This window comes from Chionomys nivalis, chromosome 2, assembly GCF_950005125.1.
Source record: "Chionomys nivalis chromosome 2, mChiNiv1.1, whole genome shotgun sequence".
Lineage (NCBI taxonomy): Eukaryota > Metazoa > Chordata > Mammalia > Rodentia > Cricetidae > Chionomys > Chionomys nivalis.
The window spans coordinates 113,189,663-113,195,797 of record NC_080087.1 but is presented as its reverse complement, the minus strand read 5'-3'; positions in this window follow the sequence as shown (position 1 = coordinate 113,195,797).

Here is a 6,135-nt window from a genome sequence, read left to right as displayed (position 1 = left end):
TATTTTGTGTGTGGATGCATACCACAGCATGTGGCAGTTGGAGGGTCCTTCCAATATGTGGGTCTGAGAATTAAACTCACAACATCAGAATTGGAAAGCAAGTTAATAAATATGACTCATACTGAGCCAAGTTGCCAGCCTAATAGATAATATTATATAATATTTTATATATGTATATATATATATGAGTGTGTGGTGTGTACATATAAGTGTATGTATGATATGTATATATAAAATTGTTAATGCTTTTCTCTGTAAGCACAAATAACAGACAATTTCAGAAAAGGAAACCATGTGTATCAGAGTGCTAAATGTAAGGACAATGTTACTGTAGAAAGAAGGCACTGGGTGTAGCTATTGACCCTCAAGACCCAGCAATACCACTTTTGGGTATATATGCAAAGGATGCTCAATCATACCACAAGGACATATGCTCAGTTATGTTCATAGCAGCATTGTTTGTCATAGTCAGAACCTGGAAACAACCTAAGTGTCCCTTGATCAAAGAATGAATAAGGAAAAAGTGGTACATTTACACAATGGAGTACTACACAGCAGAAAAAAAATGACACTTCGAATTTTGCAGGAAAATTTATGGAGCTAGAAAACATTATTTTGAGTGAGGTAACCCAGATACAGAAAGACAATTATCACATGTACTCACTCATTGGTGTTTTTTAAACATAAAGCAAAGAAAACCAGCCCACAAACCACAATCCCAGAGAACATAGACAACAATGCAGACACCAAGAGAGACTTACATAGATCTAATCTACATAGGAAGTAGAAAGTAGAAAAAGACAAGATCTCCTGAGTAAACTGGGAACATGGGGATCTTGAGGGAGGGTTGAAGGAGGGAGGGGAGAGGCAGAAAGGGGAGCAGAGAAAAATATAGAGCTCAATAAAAATCAATAAAAAAATTAAAAATAAAATAGGATATGTAACAGTTTATAGATGCCACTGATCTTGTATGGATGTATGTACTTAGAATTAATGGGCTATATTTGTCTGTAGGCACGTCTATTTTTAAATCTCTCTCTCTCTCTCCACCCTTCCTCGAATGTGTGTGTGTGTGTGTGTGTGTGTGTGTGTTTATGTTCACCAAAGTCAGAGGACAATGATGCTGGAGCGTTAGTTCCCACCTTTCACCTGTTTGTGGTAGTGTCTTACACTGCTGCATAGATAGATAACTGCCATGTTCTGGGGACTCTTCTGTCTCCACCTTCTCTATTATTGTAGGATCACTAGAATTCCAGACACATTGTGACCAGCTTTGGCGTGAATTCTGGAGATGCTAACCCAGTTTCTCAAGCTTTCCCAGCCAGAGCTTTCACTAAGCCATTGCCACAGCTGATATTCTGTGTATTTAGAATGATTATCAATTAAGACATTTCCAATCATGGTCAAGGCAGGGAATGTTTTAATGATACCTTACGTAGATTTTTATTTTTGCTGCTCCCGCCTCTCCCAAAGGTCAAGTCCTCTTCCTTCTCATTGTCCCCAAAGGAATGAGACCTATAGAACACCTAACTAATATCCTCTGGCCACTGATGTATTTTTCACCGTTCATAGGGTATGTTGGCAGGAGTCTCAGGGCAGGGCAGTCTAGAAACAAACATTCACTTTGCGCTTGGTCTGTGTCTGTCTGTGACAATATCTCTCAGGTGTCTGGCTTCTTCCAACATTTCTATCACCTATTTCTCAGGCCTAGTGATACTAAGATGACCCATTCTCACTAGTGCTGGAGAAGTACAGAATGTACTGATGGCATCCTTGACCTCTTCCTTAACTCTATCAACATTACATTCCCTTTATTATATCAACACAAGTTCCTTCTTTCTCATGTTGGTAGTGTCACGAATGTTATGCCTTTTGTCCCCTTTCATGATTCCTTCTATAAAAATTCTGGTCTACCCTCTTACGTATTTTCCCATCATACTTATTCTATATGCCCCTTAAATGGTGTTGTTAAATTACATTTTAGTTTGGGTTGTAGGACAGAATAAACTCTGAACAATTCTGCTATCTCTTTAATGGGTAAACATTCCCAGTAGCAAGGATTAAATGAGATAATGTGAAAGCCTGGAATCTCAACTATTTCAGAGACAGGCAAACAATCAGAATGACAACGACAACAACAACAACAAAAACCATACAGCTGGAGTTCATGTCTATTTCAAACAACTCAGTGAGGTCATATCTTAAAATAGAAAGTATTAGGAATGCGGGGTGCAGAAGTGCTTGTCTATAGTGCTGAAGGCCCTTTGTTCAACTTCAGTATGAGAAAGAGAGATGGGGGGAGAGGGAGAGGGAGAGAGAGAGAAAAGGAGATCAGAAATTCTGCCATATGGCCTATACCAGAAAAAGGCCATCTGGTTTACTTTGGAAAATTCTAAACAACCTTCCTAATTTACCTACATCTCTTTCGGTTTCAATTTGGAACCCACTACTCTGATTTTTCCATTGTCATTAGGTCTAAAGGTACTTTGTGTTTTCTTCTTTCTGAGAGGCATAGAAAGGGTGGAATAATAGTCACTGGAGTCATGATATGGTGTCTTCATTTGACAAACACATGAGCCACTTTCATCAACCCAACTCTTTGAAATATTACAGTATGATGGAGGAAGGTCATTGGTTAATTAATAAAGAAACTGCTTGGCCCTGGTAGGTTAGAACATAGGTGGGCCAGGCAGTGTTTAAAACAATACAGTTTGTGTGTTGTTATTTTGGGGCATAAGCTAGCCAGGCGGCCAGGAGCTGGGTGGCAGGAACGCAGCCTGCAGCTCCTACTATAACAGTAAGCATCCATAAGCATGCCATTTTAAGTTGTTTATGCAATCTAGATCTACTAGATCTCTCACCTGTCACTCCTCTGTCTACATAACATAAGCAACATAAATTTCCTTGGTTCTATTTGTCTATTACATTTTTAAGAAATAAGTAGATCCTCTTTTAATCATTTGATATTTATGTTTTAAACCCTTTTGGATTTTCTAACATTTTTGACCTTGTTGCATGTTATAATTTGTTAATTGTGCCAATTGTCTCATTTTCCACTTTATGAGTAATTTGCTCATTTCCTGTCTTTTAATGGAACCTATATCTATCTAGAGACAGAATCTAGGTCCAGGCTTGTTATGATGACAAATTAATGTCACTAACATTCTGATTTTAAATACCCTTGTTGTCTTTAATTAATTTTCCCTTATTATGGTGACTTTACTCAGACTTCTCATTGCCTATCTCTTGGAGTGTAATTGCTGAGTCTCAGATATATGAACATTCAACTTCAAAAGATATTGTGGTGCTTTCTCAAAGTACAATCATCAGTCTTTAAACTTTCAAATGTGTGGTATTAGATATAGCTCAGAAAAAAGAGATCTCTCCCACATTATTGTTGTAATGTCATTATTTATTTATATTGCTATACATCCCTTTATTTATTTCTTATCTAAGGAGATTTCTTTTTTCCCCAAGAATAGCTTTTTTATGTTTTTCTCTCTTTTCAGCTTTAAAAATTGAATCCAAGAATACTTTAGTCTGTGCTTGATGGTTTTCTCTCCTAGGGATTCAAATTAGAAACTTGAATGTGCTAAAGAATCACTCTAAAACTAGACTAAATCCATATTCCTGAATATAGTATATTTATAAGTTATAAAATTGCATGTATATAATTTCTAAATTTAAAATTATTTTTAATCTGTATATATAACTTGCAATTTATATCTTTATTTTCTTTGAGGCATTATTTTGGACACCAAAGCAAAATATAATCTACTGATGTTTTCCTGTTAATTGATACTTGTTTGTTTAAAAATATCCCTCACCCAGGTGGTAGTGGCACACACCTTTAACTTTATAATTCAGGAGGTAGAGGCTGTGGATTTCACTGAATTTAAAGGCTGCCTGGTTTACATTATAAGTTCGAGGTCAACAAGGACTACAGAGAGACCTTGCCTCACAAACAAATATATGGAGAGCTAAAGGATAACAATATTTCTACAAGTGTATTTAGTGTTTTGTTACTAATGTTTAAATTATGGACACAACTATTTATAATTAAAAATATATGAGTAAAGGGCTTTAGCTACCAATTAAGTAGTCTTGTTAAGAATGATTGACTATACCAAACCAGATAGCCAGTCCTTACATTTGATGTGTAGTTGCTGAGAGACAAGCTGAATCTTTCTTTTGGATCACAATCTCTGAAGAGATGAACCTTGATCTTCAAAGAAATGTGCATAACACCAAAGAACAATATGGACACAGCTCAAATAGAAATTCAGAGCTAACACAGAGTGGAGAGAAAGAGAAAAAAATGCAGAATATTTAGACAGATACTATGCATTTCCCAGAATGAAATTTTTATTACCCACTGATCTTTCTAGTACATGTTTATGGAAGCTTGTGTTGCTATAACAACAGACCCATATAAAAATGTTTCTAAAGAGAAGAGGTTTTCTTTGTCTCATAGTTCCTCTGGAGGTTCCAGTTTAAAATCAGACAGATGCACTGCTTTGTGTTTTCTTGGGGATGTGAGATAGAAATAGGAAGAACATGTGGGACCGCCAACTCTCTTAAATGGGTAAGGAAGAGGGAAGATAGGACAAAAACTATGTCTCAAACTTCACAATCACTTTCTGAAATATTTTGTTTACACCAAAAGACCCATATGTTAGGGTTAGTCCCTAGGGAGGTTCTTCCAGGTAGACCCTCTAGAAGTAAGAACATTGTGGAAGATTCTTTTATCATTGGTCCTCAGACCTACAGAACCCCCCAAAATTACCAAGTCCTAGTGACCATGTACACATTTTCCTTAAATGACCCTTTTCCCGGCAAATACTGAAAAAATACAGTAAAACACAATGTTGTATTTTAGCCCATGCTTGATTTTTATTTTTATTTGTATCCTAAATATGTTTTTAGATTATTTCAGTTGGCTTTGAGAACTTGTTTATAGCTTTAATAAAGATAAGTCTATTTCTTTATAGACTTTAAAAAGATTTATTAGTTTTTAATTTATGTATGTAAGTCTTTTGCCTGCATGTGTATTTGAACACTGTGTGTGTACCTGGTGACTGCAGAGGCCAGACGTTTGTACCGGATCCCCTGGAACTAGAGTTAGGGATGGGTGTCAGCTGTTGGTCTTCTGTAAGTATAGCAACAGTTCGTGATTGTTGTGCCATCTTTCCAGCCCCATTGGCAACTCTTTTTGCTATGCAGGTGAGGAAGAAATGTTGCTTAGCATCATGTATGCTTGGTGATTGCACTAGTGTCCCACATAGCACAGAGCATGTCTAAGGCACCTAGCGAATGTTTATTGAATGAGTGACTGGCAGAGTAGGAAGTCCAGAATCTGTAAGGACGGTAAGGTGACATGTTTGCGGAGCCAATTAATGCCAGTGTTGCTGTTGTTTCAAAGACTGGAAGAGTCTGGAAAAAGGGGACTACGTGGCCAGGGGAGGGTAAGCATGTGGCACAATCTTAGAAAGAACCTCTCACTATGAGCTTATGTAAATGACTCCATGGAATTCAACATGACTGTGAATGGTTTCTCCCACACTTTGTAATGTAACATCCCTGTGATGAGTGATGAAGAAAACTGGTCACTCTGTCCTCAAGGAGGGAAGAAGGGAGGGTTAATATTGAGATTTCATAGCAGCAAGAACACTAAAGGGAACATTTTGTTTACTAATTGCCATTGTAGTTGATCTATTAGCACATTATAGATGCACAGACAATTAGACATTACAACTGCCAGGAAATTCTAATGCATACCCTTTATTTTAGCACTTGTGAAAACAATACCACATTCAAAACAGTTTTGAGGATCCCAGAAACAGAGGTCTAGAGAGACTGTGTTCTACAAACTAACAAAATAGTTCTTGTACGCATCTCTACATGCAAATGGACAGCAACTGACATTATTTTTAATATTTGTATTTTTTTCACACTTTATATTGGTGTTTGAAAATGAGAGCACTGTTTTGCATTCCAATCCCCTCACAAAATTACAAGAATCTATAATAAAAACCATACATATTTCTTGAGTTTCTTGTAATGTAGCCTTAAACAAGAAGGGTAAAATATGAAACTCAATTTTATTCTAGCATAAATTATTTGGTCTGATGTGTG